General features: G+C 46.0%; 1 protein-coding gene across 9 annotated transcripts in view; it reads left to right on the top strand.

Moving 5' to 3' along the window:
- Positions 1-20753, top strand: part of LOC135898392 (thrombospondin type-1 domain-containing protein 7A-like) — an 818428-nt gene that overhangs the window by 398308 nt on the left and 399367 nt on the right. The gene's annotated exons all lie outside the window — the stretch shown is intronic.

The raw sequence follows: 20753 nt of genomic DNA, 5'->3' as shown, positions 1-20753 counted from the left end.
GCAGAGAAGTGGCTACGTGAGGCGGTTCGACCGATAACTGTAGAAGCGTCATTCAAAGCAAGTAATTATTCTCCACTTCCGGCGGCGTTTTCTCTACTTCCTTGTTAAACAAAAAGATGTTGATCCATAAATATTCCCATAAACAATGGTTAACATTTTTATTATTCCCTTTTGCTTGCAGTTTGGTTGTTGCGTTGGCTCTCTCCCTTAGTAGATCGCTTAATTTCTCAACTCCTTGCGAATTTTGTTTCCAGTTTCCAATTTTGCACGAAAAGTGCTATACAATTAAGGAAAAACAGACGAGGTAACGGGCGACAGTCATCTTGCTTATGGTTTTAAGGGTTATTGCAGAGTCTCATGATGGACGCTCTTTCACATAATTTTATTTCCCACCTTATCTAACCCATATCACGTGTATATGGTTCCGGGCATCTGCCAGCGTCGCGGCGAGCCGTAACTCAAGGAAATAATGAAGCAAAGGGAAAAGTTAAACGCAATTGGCGTTTTCTCCGGCCGCAACTCGTTCCATGAGAGTATAGACCAGCTGATTAACAACCGCATTCCTCTTCTGGTCCCAGGATCAGCCTAAACAAAGAAGGTTGAACTAACAAAAGCAACAGCTACGCGCGTGACGGTTGAATAGATGGTGACAACTGAACGCATCTCGAGTTGATCGCGCGGGTGCGGAATCTATGAGAAAACTGTCCTTCACATTACAAGAGATGCCGATAACTAGCGCCATCTAAAAGGAGTGAAAAAGGCAGCATAAGGCTGACCGATGAACAGCTGCCAAGTCTCAACATTAATCTGGCGGCGCTTTAGGAATGTGTGAGGAGTGGTGGCGTGGGTGGGGGGGGGGGGGGGGGTATGCCACTTGATTTCGGGGGGGGGGGGGCCCGGGCCCCCCCGGGCCCCCCCCTGGGTACGTGCCTGACCAGAGGTATTCAAAGGGAATCTCGAGTCCTCCATTACGGCTTGCCTCCTAATCATGTAGTAGTTTTGGCACGTGTAATTCAAGAATTTATTTACATTCAACCAAAGCGAGCCATTCTTGGACTGCGGACCTCATAATTCATCGCAGGAGAGAACGACGAAAGCACTGCTACAGTTTTTTAAGGACAAAAGACCGCACAAAAGGCTGTAGCCCGAATTGGTGTTCATTGTTCGGCACATCCGGTGCTGTGATAGTGTGTGGTTATGGTGCCCAGCTTTGGTCGCGTATTTGTCTTCTGCTTCCCTTTCTCTACTTCCTTGTTAACCTTACACTGCCCTCCAGCCGTTCTCGAGTGTAGAGTAGCAAACAGGATTTTCTGTCCTGGTTATCCTCCCTGCCTTTCCCCCTTTTTTCACGTCTCTCTTTTAGACGTAACTCTCTGCTGGAGAGCCAGCGCTTCGTTCGTCATATTCATAGCGTGAGTGGGAGCTGTCGGCACGCTTTGTGCAAGTTTGCTGCGGCATTCGGAGTCTGAAGAGTGTAATCCACACTTGTTGGCTAACCAACCCGCGAAGCGACACAGACCGCCAGCGTTCTCCGCGCAAGAACCGCGCGTGCGAGCTGCGATATGAAGCTCATTTGCGCAACGGCTATAAATGCTCGCTGGCATGCGACAAGGACGCGCTTGACGCTTTCTTTGACGTGGAGTTTGGCTGCAGTGGCCGCGTAGTATTCATCCCCGTGTACTGAGTTTTCTTGTGGACGTTTTTTGTGGGCGTTTCAAATCACTCACCATACCACGCTCACTGCGCGCGATTCGTGGTAACAGTCAACTGAGCACGGAACTAAACATGGTATGTCGCCAAAGGAGGCTGTCCTAACAAAATGTGATGGTCACGCAGATTGCTCAGTACATCGCTGCTCCTTCATTTCTTGCAGTCAATGACACAAGAGCACTGAAAATATCCCATGTGTTCATACGACACTTGCTCCGAACTTCCTCTACATTTGGTGCTGATACAGTGTTCTTGTAGTTGTCTTGGAATCAGAGCTTAGCGGCAAACTGTGACGAAATTTCACTTTGGTTAACTCGGTAATAAATTAGTAGTATATACTGCTGACGGCATTCTTGGCAAATCCGGAGAGTTGGTAGCTGCCTGATTTTTTATTAAGAGGATTTAAGTGGTGCCTAGGTAGACCACGCGTGCACATGGTGGTTAGTGAATATGACGTAAGCCCAAGCACGTCGCCTCGAAAATGTTTCTGCACGCCGCTGTTGCAACCGCGGGTGGCACCTGGTGTCCAAGGTCATGCCGCAGAATCGCACGTTCTGAGTCATGCATCAATTTCGGCGAGCGGCAATGACCGCGTTTCTTTTTAATTTTTTTTCTTCGGCATCAAAACATCCTCTTTTGCGAAACTATCGTGACGCATCCACTGGCATTCTAAATCTAAAATTTTCCGTGGAGTAAGCACTATATGTATACGCTACCGAAAACTACGCTTTTAAGCGGCCTAAATTTTTGTTGCAGTCGGCCTCTAAGCTAACCACGACAAAAGATAAGTGAACTTTTGATAAGCGACATTTTTTTATACAGTTATCTCCATAAAACACGGAAGGCTATATTAACGCGACAGTGTTAAGGAGCTCGTGTCGCAGAAAAGCAGGTGTCGTCGGCGTCGGCCGTGAGTGAAAAATCCCGGAAGGCAATTCAGAAAGCAAAAGAACTTGCAAGATAGGCTGGGTGGGAATCGAACCAGGGTCTCCGGAGTGTGAGACGGAGACGCTAACACTCAGCCATGAGTTCGATGGTTCAGAGCGGGACAAAAATGCCTCTAGTGAATGTGGTGTTGCCTTAGAAATGTGCCGTAGAAAGTTATACTGTGGTATATATCGGTAATTATGAGCATGTAAATTACAGAAGTCGCAGTTACATGAGTAGCGAAGCACGTTTCCGCTACATTTCTTCTGCTCTTGGCGCACACGCAGAGCCATCTTGCGGCAAACACAGAAGACCCCCTCCTCGCAATGTATGGTGCTGCCCCGACAGGTGGCGCGCCACTCGCCCGCTTCTCCCCTTCATATCGCCAAGAGCATGCGAGGCGAATGAGTGGGAATGGGATGCGATAACGCTATCACGTTCCACTCTTGAAGGCGAAGCTTAAGCGCCCTCCAATTTTTAGGCGTCATAATATTCAGGACAAAACGAAGAAATAGCGATCAATAAACGCGCTAAAAACTCGAAATCTTACCAACATTTTCTCCTCTGAAAAACTTTTCCTGCAAGCAAGTCTTGTTTTGTGGTCGTTCCTATTTTATCGCTTCGCTAATGTGAGCACGACTGCTACTGCTTCGCTTTGAGATTGCGTTTCTTGCATAGCGCGCATTGCGTTTTTGAGCTGTTCTAGACTCACCACTGATCTGCGTTCTCTGCGCTGAGTGAAGATGGTACTCTCGGGTATTCCACATCATGTTCAAATAAAACATCAAATAAAAATTCAGGTTTCAACCCAATATGAGACTCACAAAAAGCTGTGCTATAGAATGCTTCTGGACCACCTGACTGGGCCCTCATCTGTAATGTTCGTACTCTGCGTGTGATGTGATGTTATTTGTTGTGATGTGCCTTCCTCTTCTGTTTCTCTTGCCTTTATCTGCTTCCTCTTCACTTTCTCTCACTTGACATGTGAGGAATCACGGTTTCTTTTTTAAGAGACAATTCCTAGACCACTTCTTTTTTTGGTGTGTAGGGTGCTTGTATATGTTTTCATGATTGTTAAGATCGTTCTATATGCTTTCGAGGATATCAGGCAGATTCGGTTTTAGGTCACTGTATAGACTAAGCTTTCGAATTGCTCTACATAGTGTTTCTCTCGAATAAGTGTTCCTCATGGCATATAAGAATTCACGTTGGCTAGTGCATTAATAAAATATTTTCGCCATAAAATATATATACGGACTCACTACAAATACTCGTACTCTGCGGACTGCGTTTGCCGGTGCGTAGGTCAATTTACGTGTTTCTTAAATGGGAATCGGCAAAGTTTGCACGATGGATATAATAGACTTCCAGGCGTGCCGAAACAAGACGCATTGGGAGCTGCTAATTCATGAATCATATATGTACACTGCGAGAACGTAACTTACAAAGCGTGATTTACAAAGCGTTCTTGGAAATATATTTTAGGCGGATCTACAGTTCATAAGCTAACATAAATAGATCGAATTTGCAGTAACCTCAAAATCAAATTTCTTTAGATTTGTTGTAAGGAAATAAAACGTGAAAAGCTATGCCGATTCTAGAAGCACATTTTTTTTACCTAATCTCTGAAGTGTCTTTAGAGATTAAAGTTTTTACGGGCATTACATTTAAAAGTAATAAAGTTACAGCTTTACAACCTCTGTAACATTGTCGTAGAATTATAATTGACCACTTTGTGAACCGCGTCAATTAGGAATTTCAGGGCTGAGAAATAAACGTTATACAGCGCTTATAAGTTAAAAAAAACGGATGTTCGCGTAGTCACTATTTAGTATCTATATAAGCAATGATGAATTATATTTGCGTGCTTTACACAACGTATGTACAAATTGCGATATGTGTTTACGGTGCTGAATTACGTATTAATAAGTTCTCTACCATAATTATTTTTTCATGCTCTATATCAAAATTTTGCTTCCAACTGTCGATAGAATATAACGAACTCCTTTGACGGCAGCAAATTAATAGAACTCGGCTCATTGGTTGCCCGATGAGCGTGTATCTAGTTTAAGGACTAGAAACGTGCTAGCTAACGCAGGCGATTCTTAAACTTTGTTGGCTGCCATTTCAAGAATGGCTGGTTTATGTGAATAGGGGAATCACAGGTTTAACCCGCGGGGCTGACGTAGTGACTCTGGCGTTGCACTGATAAGTCCGAAGGCACGTGATCAGATACCAGCCATGTTGACCGTATTTTCATGGTGGTGAAGTGCAGAAACGCCCGTGGTACCGTGCATTGGGTGAACGTTAAAGAACCTCAAGTCGTCAGAAGGAATCCGGAGTCGGCTACTACAGGACAGGTTTCATAATGGTAACATGGTTCTTGCACGTGATGTTCCAGAATTTAATTGAAAATTTTTAGTAATATGTGCCCCCAAGCTAACGTATCCTCTAAATGCGACAAAGTTCGATGGTATAACAATAAAAGAACGACGCAGAGACACAAATCGTGCTGAATTTTTATTGGAGCAGTTGTGCTACGCCTTCGTCACGCAGTCACTTCCATTCATCTTATATAAACCATTTCGCGCTCGCTTATCTATATTATTAGTCGGCCAGCGCCTACAGCGAAGGGCATTGCAGTTGCGTGAAGGTCATGCCGGAAATGCAGACAAATGCCGGAGAAACGACAGGTGCCGGAGAGGGAAATGAGAAAACACGTGATGGTCATGAGGGCGATGAAAGGACTGTGCAATATGAAGTACCACGTGACATTCGCGAAATAGTGCGCAGAAGCTGCGCACTCACGCCTATAGACCACAGTTTGCAGCGCTTGTGTAGGATGCAGCCATCTTTTGCCGGACACTGCGAGAACTCGGAGCAGCCTCTTTATGGCACGTGCTTGCAGCCAGTCATAGCTTTGCGGCTCCGTTATCAGCAGCTCCGCCATCAAACCTGCAGTCCCTGCTTGCATAGAATTTCCTCCAACAATTACTACAGGGAACTTCGGCGCCGCGGTCGATCAGCTGTCATGAGAATGATGGTTAGTCCATCGATTTGTCTAATCCTTGTACACGTGGCTTCAAAAATTTTTTTGCTACGTTATTTATTATGCTTTATTTTTTCCACATTCCCGAGAACTTATGGTTACCATGCTGACCTTGCGACCCGCCGTGGTTGCTCAGTGGCTATGGTGTTAGGCTGCTCAGCACGAGGTCGCGGGATTGAATCCCGGCCACGGCGGCCGCATTTCGATGGGGGCGAAATGCGAAAACACCCATGTACTCTGATTTAGGTGCACGTTAAAGAACCCCAGGTGGTCAAAATTTCCGGAGTCCTCCATTACGGCGTGCCTCATAATCAGAAAGTCGTTTTGGCACGTAAAACCCCATAATTTATGCTAACCTTGTGGTTATATGTGTTAGATTACCTATCATTCCCGTGCTGGCTTAACGGCCATGCCTTGCGGCTGCCATAGATACTAGCGCCAGAGTTTCCGATAGCAGTTCATGTAGGAATCATATAATCAGGGCGGAAAACAACGGCGACAGAAAAAGAAAGGACACATGACTGTCTGCGTCAGCGGAAAAGAATGCACCAATTCCAAGTCACACAACTTTCCACCTTACTCCTTGTAGGAAAAAGCTCTACGACTGCGGGGACTACACCAACGGATAAAGACCAGGTTCGATATCAAACGGACTTGCTCAAATCGCGGGTGCGAGCGTGAAGATTCTCGGCCAGTATAACGTAGAACTATTGCAAGCTGTTTATCACAATTCCGCCATTAGCCCAACGTGATAAGTCAAAATGGTTCTGGTGCCGCCCATACGGGTGCGGCATCCACCCATATGGGCTGGACCCGAGCCAGTTTGACCTATCGCGGAGGGCTAATGGCGGACGTGGGATAAGAACAGCTTGGAATAATCTTACCTTATCACGGGCCTGCTCTATCATTTTGCTTTCTCTCTCTTTCGAACTGTCTGCAAGTGCTCGTAAAAACTGAGACCTTACAGAGAAGACGCGAGATTCCCGTTTCAAGGCGCAACGAACATTATTGCGAGTGACAAGCGGAGCGCTTGGGGAACCTGGCGCAATCACCGCCGCTCTAAAACGTATTGACTGAGTGCAGTTACTCCTAAGTGCACGAAAGCCCACCGTGCCGGCACGTTCACAATTTACCGATGTGCAACACTGCTTTCATTACTGCAGCAACGACAAAAAAGTTCGCCCAATGTTCGCCAGCTCTGCATAGCTGCTGATTCCCACCAAGTTCAATTCCTGTAAATGCGGGAACGAAAATTGCTCTGTCATGATGAATCGTGTTCTCATTTATGAGAATGAACGTCCACAAGTTTGCTCCCAACTACTTTATATATATATATATATATATATATATATATATATATATATATATATATATATATATATATATATATATATGTGTGTGTGTGTGTGTGTGTAAGAAAGGAAAGGCGGTGAAGTTAACCAGACGTATGTTTCCGTTTTCAAAGTACGCAATCAGCGCAGCGGCAGCGGAAGCCTAGCTTTCCTTAAGCGAGGATTTAATTTCTTCAGCAGGCTGCCAGACTTGCATGTAGTTACTGGAGCATCTAGTAATCTTACCAAGTCCTGCTGCGATAGCTCAATGGCTAGAGCATTGAGCTGCCGGGCGCGATGTCACGGGTTCGATCCCTGCAAAGGCGGCCGCATTCCGATCGGCGTGGAGTGCAAGACTCGTGTACCGTCCATTGGCTGTTCCTTAAAGCACTCTGAGATAGTCAACATTTATTCGAAGTCCCCCGCTACAGCGTGCCTCATAATCAGGTGGTGGGTTTAGCACGTACGTCCCCGCTTGAGATCTCATCATATCGTCCGATTGCGCTTTCGAGCTGCGTCGGCAAAGTGATGGAAAGAATGATTCTTGCTCGATTGGAATGGTACCTAGAACGATTCAACATCTATCCGGACGCCATGACAGGCTTTCGTCGAGGTCGCACGTCCATCGACAACGTCATTGACATCATAACATGGGTCCAAAATCAAAAAAGCCTCAAGCGCCTATCTGCGGCACTTTTTGTGGATATAAAAGGAGCATACGACAACGTCGTCCATGAGGCCATACTAAACTCACTAGAGGCTGTTGGAGTTGGTGGCCGGATGTATAAATGGATTCGGGACTATTTGACTGGGAGGCGTTTTTTCTTACAGACCGAAGACGGCCCAACTTCAGACCATTACATCTGCCGTGGTGTGCCGCAGGGTGGAGTGTTGAGCCCTATTTTGTTCAACCTCATCCTGGTAGGACTAGCGGATTACCTACCGCAGACAGTACATGTCTCAATATACGCCGACGACATTTGCATCTGGGCCTCTGCGGTGACTCGCCCTCAGCTAAGAGCCAGGCTTCAGCGGGCGGCAACCATGACGGCTTCTTACCTCCGAGAACAAGGCCTCAGTGTGTCTACTGAAAAGTGCGCATTACTTGGTTTTACGCGGAAACAAATGTCATCGTATCCTGTTACCATCGATGGTCAAGCTGTATCCTATGTTAAGACGCATCGCTTTCTGGGTGTCATCATTGACCGCAACCTCTCGTGGAGCCCTCACTGCGTCTATCTGAAGAAGAAGCTACTCACCATTGCTCAGGTCTTCAAATTTCTATGCGGGAAAAACTGGGGTGCACCAGTCCATTCTATGTTGCAACTGAAAACAGGGTTTTGTTTCTCGGACTCCTACGTTACAGCCTACCAGTATTGTCAAGCGCATGCAAGACGAACTTTCGCGCCTTGGAGAGCATACAAGGTCAAGCCCTACGCACGTGTTTAGGGCTGCCTCGGTGCACTTCAACCGCAGCAACAATCGCCATCGCAGGAGACCATACAATCCAGACTCATGTAGCTGTCGACTCTCTCAGAGCGCACATTCGCCATCTGTCAAGGATCCCCGACCATCATTTGGCCTCCCTACCAGCAGATAGACCTCAAGCGACCTTTTCACGAGTGATTAGCGCTCATCAAGAGTACATACCGGCATCTTTTACACCGGCGGCGAAGCCTTCCTCTCCCCTGTGGTGCCTGCGACCACCTCAAGTGAATTTTGCTATTCCTGGACTTACGAAAAAGTCCAATCATCCATCGCCGGCTCTGAAGCAACTTACGCTCCTATTAATGCACCAGGCGTATGATGACCGCATACATATATATACTGATGGTTCGACCTCACCTACCAGCTCAACTGCCGCATTCGTCGTTCCAGCCAAGCACGTTACAGCTAAATTCAAATTGTCGCACACGACTACATCTACATCGGCAGAACTTGCAGCTCTCCATGCCGCTATGATGTACATCACCGAAGAGCCAACAGAGAAATGGGTCGTATTTTGTGACTCTAAGGCAGCCCTTCACAGCATCAAGTCCGCATTACGTCCCAGAACGTACGAGCAAATGACATCTGAAATCAGGGAACTGCACCATCATGCTCTGGAAAGAGGACACCACATTATATTTCAGTGGATCCCTGCTCACTGTGGCATCGTCGGCAACAACCTAGCTGACAAGGCTGCCCGGTGTGCCCACGAGGATACCAAGACGCGTCCAACACCTTTGGCGAGGTCGGACGCTGCCAGAGAACTTCGCCAACTTGCGCGCAAGAAGTCCCAAGATCTCTGGATTTCAAGTGGCGTCAATTGCAGATTACGTCAACTGGACCCCACGCTACGGCTACAACTGCCATCTAGCCTTTCCCGCGGCGAAGCAACCTTGTTGTGTCGCTTGTGGCTGGGAGTGGCGTTTACGAACGCATATTCCTACCGTATGGGAATGGCCGAGAGCCCGATGTGCGACTCCTGTGGGTGCGAGGAGACCATCGAGCACCTATTGTGTACCTGCCCTCGCTACGATGTCCAACGCCTCTCTCTGCGGGCAACTTTACGCAGACTGGACTCGAGACCTTTCACCGAGTCAAAGATACTCGGACCGTGGCCACACCCGTCACTGGCTCGAAAAGCGATTCGTGCACTAGTGCAGTACTTGAAGTGCACGGGCTTAACAGACCGTTTATAGTGTCCTTGTGTTTGGTGTCCCTCCCACACGTACTCAGTGTTTACTCTCTCCCTTTCTTCCGCTTTCTATTCCCCTTTCCCCCACCCCCAGTGTAGGGTAGCAAACCGGATGCTGTTCTGGTTGACCTCCCTGCCTTTCTTACCCTTGTTTTCTCTCTCTCTCTCCCCAAATTTTAAAAATCGTATTCTTACTGTGTGTGTTGGGGAACGTACGCTGCTAGTGGGAGAACAGTGGCCGAGGCCATGTCGGCAAGCTTACGGCCTTCAGCGTCCTACCAACGTGTCCACCACCTCTTACCCCAGCGGCTTGAATCCCTGAGATTATCTGTGTCTGCCCGCGATACAGTGCTGAGAGGCAAGTGATGTGCAGAGTACTGGACCAGTTGGACAATCGTCCACTTTCAGAACTAAAAGCTTTAGGCCAATGCTCCGAAAGAACATCCGCGTTGAAGGCCTTATTCGTGCTGGTAAGGTTCTTGCGGTCTACGGGGCTTCACGACAGACTCTTAAGAATGCCGCCCCTTACCGCTCTGTTGTGTACGCGCTTTGTTCGTGCTTGTCTCCCTTTCTATCTCCCCCTTCTACTCTGTTTCTCTTTTTATCACTCTTAACCCTTCCCCCTGCGCAGGGTAGCCAACCGGAACTACCTCTGGTTAACCTCCCTGCCTTTCTCTGCATTATTTTCTCTCTCTCTTCCTGCGTGGCTTAGACATAAGTCGCGAGAGCACCGCGCACTTATTCGAGAATTGCGCGGGGTGATTTGAAACCAATCTTCGGCAGGAACAATGACTACAGCAATCGAGATTGCTCGCTCTTCATACCGTCATTTCCACTTTCGCTTGTCTATCGGAAGTAAAAACCAATATGTAGCGTGACGATGCACTTATTTGGATGGACGACGATGTCGTCCCAACTTTGGTGCTTGTCATTACGTGCGTACTTTCCAAGTACACACACAGCTGACAAAAAGTCTGGCTAGAAAATACCACCTTGGCTGCATTATGATCCCTACTGAAGTGGGGTTTCCTTATTGCTCACGTTCGCCCTTTCCCCACTCTCCTCTTCGTCTTTTCTAACAGCGAATTTCCTTGGTGACGAAAAACTCTTCAGTCCAGCGACTTAAACATATGGTCATGAAATAAACGGCTTCTCCAAAAAACACGATAGAGTCTGAGCAGAATAACATTGGCTGATTTTCAGCGTAATTTGTTGAGTATAAGGAAGCATGTCTTTTCGAAATAATGCACCTGTGCTCAATTTCAAAACATTGCAACATTGTAAAAGGGAAAGAGACTGTCACAATGCAATAGTTTATTTAGTAAGTCTAAATCCTGTCAACGCTTTTAAACACAGGGACTACTCGTGTACTTAGATTTAGGTACACGTTAAAGAACCCCAGGTAGTCGAAATTTCCGGAGTCCTCCACTACGCTGTGCCTCATAATCAGAAAGTGGTTTTGGCACGTAAAACCCCATAATTTTTTTAAACACAGGGCTACGTTACTCTTCTCCAATCTTCGCGCAGGGACCCCTTTTCTATGGATGTTTCGAAAGAATTACTAAGAATGCGGCGACGGATATAGATTAAGATAGTTTTGAATGTGATCAAAACCAGATGCGGAACTGACTTTACCGTTTTTGAGTAGCAAAGCAATTATACGTTCTTTTATTTCAATATTTTACATTTGTTCAAAGTGCTTAGAAGTTGGTAAGTCTTCAGCAATAGCAGCAATGTCAGAAAATATTGATTGGAAGTAGTGATTAAAGTGCTGTGCATTGCTGGTTACGTCTTCGCCATAATTTACGTAATCTATAGTATCAAGGACAACTGTTTTATTGTTCCTTTTACTTTTGACATACTTCCAGAGATTTTTCGGATTAGATATTAGTTTGTAACCTGATTTGCTCGGATATGTAGCCTCTGCTTTTCTCCTTTCTTGGTTTATTGACTTGCTTAAATCTTTCATCTTAACATACGTGTCGGAATCCTGGCATGCGCAATATTTGCGATATATTCAGTGCCTTCTCCTATTAATTGATCGAAGATTGTGGTTCATCCATGGCTTACCAGTTTGTCGTGGCGAAAATACGATGCTTGATGCGACGTGGATTTGAATGAATGACAGTAGTTCCGATTTAAACACCAGGCAGGATTTAAGTCAACGTTTGGGGGCTGCCGTCGAAACTCTGGTAGAAAACCGTCAAGTTCCCAAAATGCTGTGGAAATAAAATAAGAGGAAGTAATAATTTTTCCGTTGAAAGCTTCCCGTTTAATATGGGGAACGTTAAAGTCACCCCCAAGAATCATGTATGTTGTGTTTAACGAAAGCACTATGTCATGCAATTGAAAGAAAGGCTCCGGTGACCTGCAGTTTGGAGTCTAAAAGTCACTCGAAAGTATCGCTCCTCCGAAATGCGAGTGAGGGGTGCGACACTAGCATATATCAGGAAATGGACGCAGAACAATTTCCAGTCGCCAACGGTGTGGCGAAGGCGTTTCCGTCCGCGGAATGCTCTGGCGAGGCGTCGCACGGCGACGTTATTTGGTGTGTCTATAGATGCTGTTCTCCGAAACAACACAGTTTTGCTGCTGTTTATTCGCATTCTACGTCAGACCTGTAATAGAAGTGAGCGTACTTATGCGCTTTCTACGACTCACGGGTGCCAGGGCACGACATTAAGTGTTATTGCTTCATGCGGAGGGGCTCTGGACGCGCGATTGCACGGCGGTGCGGCCGCATGCCAGCACAGCGAAGGGGTGCTTTGGTAGCGTACGACGCCTGGCGTGCGCCGCCGCCCCTGCGTCGTTTCGCGCGTGCGCTCGGTTTTGTCCGCTTCCCGTGCATGGCGCTGCGCAGAGCGTGAGCCACGCGCTCGCGTGCTCCATCACACCCTGGACCCACCTGTACACGTTTGCAACCCTTTGAACACCGTAGTTCCCGCAAAAGTGAACATTTCAAAGCTGATAAATGTGACTGATTGCTCCCGCCAAATTGAACATTTCGAAGCTGATAAATGTGACTGGTTGCGTCTAATTGAATACTTAAAGAATAATTGAATTGCAGCGAGCGTTACCGAATAAACGATGTAACCGTTAAATGACAAGATTACACAAAAGCGTAATTAATTGCAAGTAATTATTTAGATGTAATATGTTACGTATAACTCTGGTGGGTATACCCCGTCACATTTTGCACTTTATTTACAAATTACAGTGGTCGCCTAGATTTGGGCTAGGTGGGGACGGAATAACTATATCAGCCACCGAAATCACATTCTGTGAAATTGGGCGAGGGGGAGGGGAGAAATTTATGCTCACGTACAGGCGATCTTAAGTGTTTGTGACTGAAATACGGTCTTCGGTAAAAAAAAAAGCTTCAAGCTTGTGGGTCACAGAGTTATATAGGCTGAAGCGTTTTGAGCGGCTAGGAAAAATAATTTCGATGGCCATGTATTAACGGATAGGTTATCGAAATAGTCAAAGGCTTAGGTGCTACAGAGACTTGTTCAACTTGCAATCGAATCGGTGCTGGCCACACACGCCCTATTGGCGCCCCTGCAGTCTCCGGCGCATCGAAGGACAACGCAAGGGATAAAAGCAAACTCCCCATAGCAGCAACTTCCTCTCGGAAGAGGAACTTCTATGGCGACTACCACCATGTATAATCCGATCAAATGGAATCAGCTGCCGAGCCGCGACTCATCATCGGCCTAACCCGGGCACAAACTTGTTGATTGGTCGGCCCCGCCGTGCGACGTGAGGGATTTCGCTAACGACGTCGTCAGAGAGTGCGCCACCAGCGCTTGCCGCCGTCGACCCGCTAATCTGGTCACATGAGGGAGTTCCCTGTCGAAGGCATTTCGATCCCGGAGGCACTAAGAGTGCGACGTCAATTTATATAAGCCAGTTTTCTAATATGGGTTTGCTGCCGGACACTCCGTAGCCCGTCACACGCAGAGTCTGCGCTTTCGTAATTGCAAAGCATGGTGGCTTCGCGATGATTGCACGCTGTCTGTCTCAGACAGCTAGTCAATACGCCGCGGTAGCTGCACAAGGCTGTGGCGTCCGCTGCTGAACGCCAAGTCAGAGGTTCGACTCCCTGTCGAGGTGGCCGCATTCCCACGGGGTGCAGAATTCGAAAGCACTCGCATAAATAGAATTACGTGCTCGATAAGGAGCCCTATGTGGTCAGCATTACCTAATAGTTTACAAGCGTAGAATCCGCGTGGCTATGCTACTTCACGACTTCAAACTGTGATTCTCCTTATTCTTGCGGTGTTGGGCTGCTGAGCACGAGGTCGCGGGATCGAATCCCGGTCACGGCGGCCGCATTTCGATGGGGGCGAAATGCGAAAACACCCGTGTACTTAGATTTAGGTGCACGTTAAAGAACCCCAGGTGGTCAAAATTTCCGGAGTCCTTCACTACGGCGTGCCTCATAATCAGAAAGTGGTTTTGGCACGTAAAACCCCATAATTATTCCTTATTCTTGTTACAATAAGGTCGCACATATCCAGAAAAAGACTTCAATTTGTCATGATTGAGTTTTTTAACAGGCTTCTATATGCGTAGCTAAATCAATCAGGAATTTGCAGTCGGCAAAATCTTTGTTCATTGTCTGACCGTGTTAATGACGCATTGATCTGTACTCGAGTTCTCAAACAGCGCTTGCGATAGTCTTGTTTGTAAACGCAAATACCAGCTAATTCTGACCCCAGACATATTTGAGAAGGCGGCTGACCATGTAAAAGATCAGTTGTGAGCGAAAATATCTGTAAATTCGGACGCTGCAGTCTTAATTTGGAGAAGGCTTGACAGGCAGGACAACGTATAACGTGTTCTTTAGGAAATCCTCTGTCTTTACGCTTTCGGTTCCCCTTTATGCATATTGATGGAATCTGTTATTTTGGGCTGACATGAGCCCGAGTTGTAACGAAGTGCCTCTTATGTCTAACATGCTACCAATTTTCGACAAAAAAGTCACTGTGCTGAGTTTAAGGAGGAAGATAGGTCCTCCTATCGAAACGTTGGCCAGCGTTTCTGAGGCACCTTATCCCTGTATACAAACTTTATACCACAGTGTGCTATTCCATCTGTCAGCCCCTTTCTTGTTTTTTGATTCCTTATCAGTCATTTATCATTCAGAGGTTCTGACTTGTCTTGCCACGCCAGCAACAAAAGCCTGCTTGTGGCCTCCTCACTAGTCCAGCTGTTGGACATGTTGGGTACGCTTATGTCGACATTTCTTCCAACTACTTAGTCTTCAGTGCGAAAACTCAAAACGTTGCAAGATTTTAAACATCCACCAGATTTTCCGTTGACATCGTAGAAATATTATTTTTGTGATTCACGACAGGACCACACCCTGTCAAGATGCCTTGGACGGGCGCCATAGGCTCCTGAATTACTCTGTAAAATAGACCGGTAGGAATGACAACCGCGACTTGCGCGAGTGGTGTCCCCGCCCTCCGTTCACTGAATTCATACTTCCTCCTTGCAACTGCCGCATCATATATTCGCTCAAGACCGTGACGAAACGGCTGTGTAATCTTTGCGCGTGCGTGGCCTTTGAACATATAATAAGTTGAATAGCGAGTCTTCATTCTATCGTTACAGAGTTGCTCAGCGACAGCGCTTGTCTACGCATACACGTCTGGTGATTGAATCAATAGGAAGGACCATATAGCTCCCTAATAGTATGCTTGTCATTCATTTTATGTTTAGTTTTTCTGGTAATCACGTCTTCGTGTTCCACTGTTTACGCCTCTCCCTCTCATTCTATGGTTTTCTGTGCTGGATATGCGACATTTATTGCAGGAAACGTTTTTTTTTTCAGGTTTGAGATAAATCGGAAAACATCTATAAAATGATAATGTGCTCCAAAGAGCACAGGAAAAGACTATTCCTTTTACTCAAAGATTCCACCCTTTTTTAGGCATCTTTATAACTTTTGTCAACTGGAATTTGAGATGTCAACTAGTCCGACAGCCGACGCTGCTAAAAGCATGTCACTGCTAATCGTATTACTCGTGGTTTGCCTTCCTCGGGAATTATTCATCCTATGAAAAAGCCACCTGTATCTGACTAAAATTTTAATTTATTTACATGGTGAAGTGCGTTCTCTGAAGATATTTGGCTGCGTCGAGCGGCTGTAATGGTGAGCTGCTGTGCTCACAAGAGTCCATTTTACCGTTAGTGCAGATGGTTTTACAGCGGAGCCGTTAGCCTCTCGTCAGTCAGCATTTCTCGTATCTATGTCCGTGGCTGTGTATGTGGGCCGATCCCGGAGGAAGTGCGATACCGGGCCGAACCGCGTCGGAGGTGAAGCAGGCTTCAAGCACTTAGCAAAATGAAGCGGAAATTGCACACATTCTTTGGGATTACGCATGCAACATGCAGAACAGCATTTCTTTCAATGAGGAACAAGCACAAAGCAAGCATCCAAACCACATAATTGATGATAAGGCGCCCCTGATAGCAATGCAAAGAACCTACCGCTCGCAGTGTACGTTTCCTGGTAAAGCTTACTGTTGCGCAAGCTGCCTCGGCGACGGCAGCTTGCGACGTGGAGAGTGACGTCATTAGCCTTTCGTATATAAAATAACCAGCCTAGCAACTGATTTCATTGCTGTTGCAGCACCACTATGGGTAGGCAGCGCATAGTTAGGACTCCCAAGGAGCAGCATGAATACGAAGAGCGGCAAAGGGAAACAGAAACGGCAATACGACCAGCGCCGGCGTGCTGTCAAAATTACCACTACTCCCATTACTATCTTTGCTCCAAGATACCATTACTGTCATTGCTCTATGGCAGTAAAGCATTGCATACCACCCTCAGCAGTTGTGGTGGTGGTTTTCAACATCTTCGCGGGGCCGGGATGGCGAGTTAACTTTTTCAGTAATGTTTTTACATTCTTTTTCGTGTAGTTCTATACTTATGCTTCAGATCACGTGTTCAGTGAATTGAAAAGTGTCATATTGACTATTTTATAGAAGACGCGCGGGGAATAGTGCAATTATCTGTACACCTGCTTCTATGAACCACGATTCTTTTCGCAAGGTGTATGCTAGCAGTATCTTCGGGCTCCGAAGCTTTGTAAATTTTTTCTCCTCCCCTTCATTCATGGCAAAGAGTGACTGAGTGAGAAAGAGAAATAAAGAGTGACAGAGAGGGAAGTAAGGAATAATGAAAAAAACAAACAGATTTAAGCAGAACCAAGTTTTGAGTTTTCACACTGAAGAATAATTAGAGGGAAGAAATGATGACGTAGGTATAACAAGCTAAGGAAAAGCACAATTACATGCGCAGACACGAATATCATAAAAAAATACGTTGAGTTCTGAAGTGTTGCTGCAAGAGCGAATTCACCGGATGAACCAGACGTCAAACCCTGGTATAGAATGTGACATGAATAAATATATCAGTGATGTACTCGAGCGCGTTGGGCTCGGCTGGCTCAAAGTCGACGCACCGACGATCTTGTCTCAATTTCCAACTTCTTGGTCGTTTCATGTTACCGCTGTGTTCTCCAATAGACATGCTGAATCTCGAAGCCTGTAACGTGACAGAGCGCACACTATAAGGTGCGCCAGGCGGCCCGCCAGATGTGTCTATCAGCTGAGTCTGTCTTGATTTCAAAGAAACTCTTTCAGTCTTTCCTTGAGTTGACACATCGCTTCGAAACTTTCAGTATCTCCACCAGCGTGCGCGCACGTCTAGCAGTTTTTTTCATTTGGAATGTTCCATTTCCCATCTATGTTCTTCGGAAATCTGTCGCTGTCAGTCGTCAGGCTTTCCTTCACAGGCTCGCAAAAGCAGGGCATAACCTTTTATTTATTTGAAGCTTTCTTCATGCGGTAACGCCGATGCGCAGAGCATGACGATCCCGCGAAGTTTCAAATTTGTGAATTGAATTGTCCTGACTTTCATTTCAAAGCGTACAGCTTGCAGGCTCACGTGTTTCCCGCTGTGCCCGTGTCATGTAGTCCTTTATGTGTGCCTCTGACAAGCGCTTGTGAAGATGTCGGGCCCAAACTGTCGGGCACTATAGGCTCGATCTTTCTTGCCACGTGCTCCTTGGCAAGTGATGTGACTGCCATCGAAGTCGAACTGCCATTTGCATTCGGAAGAGATTTTAGATACTGTCGTGTCCTAAGCATCACCTTCGGTCACAAAGGCAAAAAATAAGGACATTGTCTCGTGATGTTTTTTAGAGAAATAATTGCGAGGCTACCTGTATTGATCGTGTAAGGGGCTTTTCACTGAGAAAATACGATAGCTTATAATTGGACCACAGATACTGCACAGACTCTAGGGTAAGGGGTGTCTGGTAAAATGGAAATCCGAGGAAGTTTTACGTCATGACAGCTGAACCACAAAGTTCGATATAGAAGACAAACGCAAAAAAGTGACTTGCCAGAGAGATAGGTAAAACCGGTTTGATTAGAATAACGTTACTTCAAGAAAAGTTATACATGAAATCAAATTGCATATCTCAAGAAAAGGTGCATAGAAGACACAAAAAATCTATAAATGTGCAACAGGATTGTTATAACCACTTTTTGTAAGAGTAGAGCAATATGCTGCACCTCATCTCTTTCTTTTCTCGACAAAAATAACTGCTCTAGGGTTGTGATTTCCGTACTGCGATGCAGGCTTTCTAGTCGCCTATGTTGAAATGCTGATGTAGTGTATAGTTAGCACTACACTACTATTTAAACATTATTTCTGGAGTTCACGACATTTCTCACGGGTGATAGTCAGCCTGTCCTTATGGAGTGTGGTAGTGTACTCCGGTGTCTCTGTGCGTTAGCAAAAGCTGCAAAGTGTGGTATCTAGAGATTTTCTAGCCCTTTTTTACTTACATGTTTGGTACCTTTCTACAAGCCAGCGATGCGTACTTACCATATTTTGGTGTAGACCGTCTTTATAGCCTCGCCTGTCACGTTGTAGTAGCGCATTGGTTAGGGTTTGTCGGTTTTCAGTGCTTGCAGCAAAATATTGCGCCTAAATCCTTCTTGACAAAACACCAATGAAATATAGACTCACATGTTACGGGCTGCATTCTTCAATGGGGTTGATGCGAGTGCTAAGTTTGGGCCTTGCAGAACTCGCAAGGAAGAACTTAGTTAAAAAAATAAAGCCTAAATAAAGCAACACAGCATGCCATAATAATGTTTAGGTTGAGGATGATAACATCATCACAGCTGCACTACATAAAAGCTACTTTCTTTCTTGATATCTGTTAGGCCATGCTGCATAGATTCCGGAGAATTCAGCATAAGAAACATAACTCTTTATTCGGGAACTGCGCAGACATACAAGTATCGTGAGAAAGTTTAGCAACACCGGAGTAAACACAAATAAAAAGGAAAGCTTTAGTTTGGTGGTGCAGAGCTTTTATTTAGAGCTTTTATTTTAAGTGTAAGCAAATACCTTCCTCATATAAAATTGACAGACAGAGGAACCGCGAAGAAGAAACTGTATTCTATAATGGGAGCGGCGTTTGCCACTCACATCTCCGGGAAATGGAAAAGAGAACGGAATCTCGTTTCAACAACTTGTGAGACATTGCACAAACAAAGCGACTAAAAGCACACGGTGTCATTCTAATTTAGTTCCAGAAAACATGCTGTGTAGCAATTTTAATGTGAAGCATTCTTTTTTTCATTCGTGGCACTTTGCGGTAGGTAGGTAGGTAGGTAGGTAGGTAGGTAGGTAGGTAGGTAGGTAGGTTCCTTTCTCCCCTCTTTTTAATAAAAAATTTGGAGGACGCTCAAACTTCGCCTTCAAGAGTGGAATGTGATAGCATTCAAATATCACTGATTGCTTCTCACACTTCCCGGCAACTTCAGTTTATGTAGCCGTAATGTTTACGGGAAACGCTGGAGGCGAACGCTGTGCACGAATGCGAGATTTCTGGTAGAAACGCGGCCTGTTGCGTGGGCACCGATGGATGGATGGATGGATGTTATGAGCGTCCCCTTTGGAACCGGGCGGTGGGTTGTGCCACCAAGCTCTTGCTACTACACTGTCTAATATTCTACCTAGGTTAAACAATGAAAAAAGAAAAAAAACAATATGAACTACCACGCCCAAATTTTCTGATCCCCTGTTGCGAACTGTGCTTTTGTACGTCTCCGTCTTTTGTCGTTTCCCTACCTTTCTTCCACCAATCCTCCAGTCGCCTCTTACTAATGTCTATTGCGGACATAATTGCTTTACCACTGCTCCCTCTGAACCCAAGGGCTTCAAGGAGGCCAGTGGTGCCTAAATCGACCGCTGGGTAGACGTCTTCACATTCTAATAAAACATGCTCCGTAGTTTCCCTAGCTTTACCACAGCAAGCACATGATTCTTCTTCCTTCTTATATCTCGCTTTATAGGTGCTTGTTCTAACGCATCCTGATCTCGCTTCGAACAGTAATGAACTTCCCTTTGAGTTATCATAAATGGTTTCCTTCCTGATTTCGTTTTTTCCTCTTAAGTAGTTACTCATGGCAGGTTTCTTTTCCATTGCCGCCACCCATGAGATTAATTCGGCCTCTCTGACTTTCCGCTTGACCTTCTTTGTTGCTGTGTTGCCCACCCCACAGGCCGCATACTTGCTGGTAAGCTTCCTAGTTCTTTTCCTCCACTGTGAATCAATGTTTTGCCTGTACAGATACCTGAACACTCTCCCAGCCCATTCACTTTCCTCCATATTCCTCAGCCGTTCTTCATACTCAATTTTACTGCGAGCTTCTCTCACTTAAAAACTAGTCCAGCCCATATCCCCTTGCACAGCTTCATTTGTAGTCTTCCCGTGAGCGCCCAATGCGAGGCGACCCACTGACCTTTGGTTCCCGTCGAGTCCTGATTGTACCCCTGATTTATAGCAAACAACCGCATTTCCAAAAGTAAGTCCTGGAACCATTACACCTTTCCACATACCTCGGAGGACCTCGTACCTATTGTATCCCCATAGCGCTCTGTGCTTCATTATGGCTGCATTTCTCTTCCCCTTTACTGTTATGGTTTTTTCCTGTGTTTCCATATATCCCCAATGGCACC

Source organism: Dermacentor albipictus, chromosome 4, assembly GCF_038994185.2.
Source record: "Dermacentor albipictus isolate Rhodes 1998 colony chromosome 4, USDA_Dalb.pri_finalv2, whole genome shotgun sequence".
NCBI classification, from domain to species: Eukaryota; Metazoa; Arthropoda; class Arachnida; order Ixodida; family Ixodidae; genus Dermacentor; species Dermacentor albipictus.
This window is presented reverse-complemented; position numbering and strand designations above follow the sequence as displayed.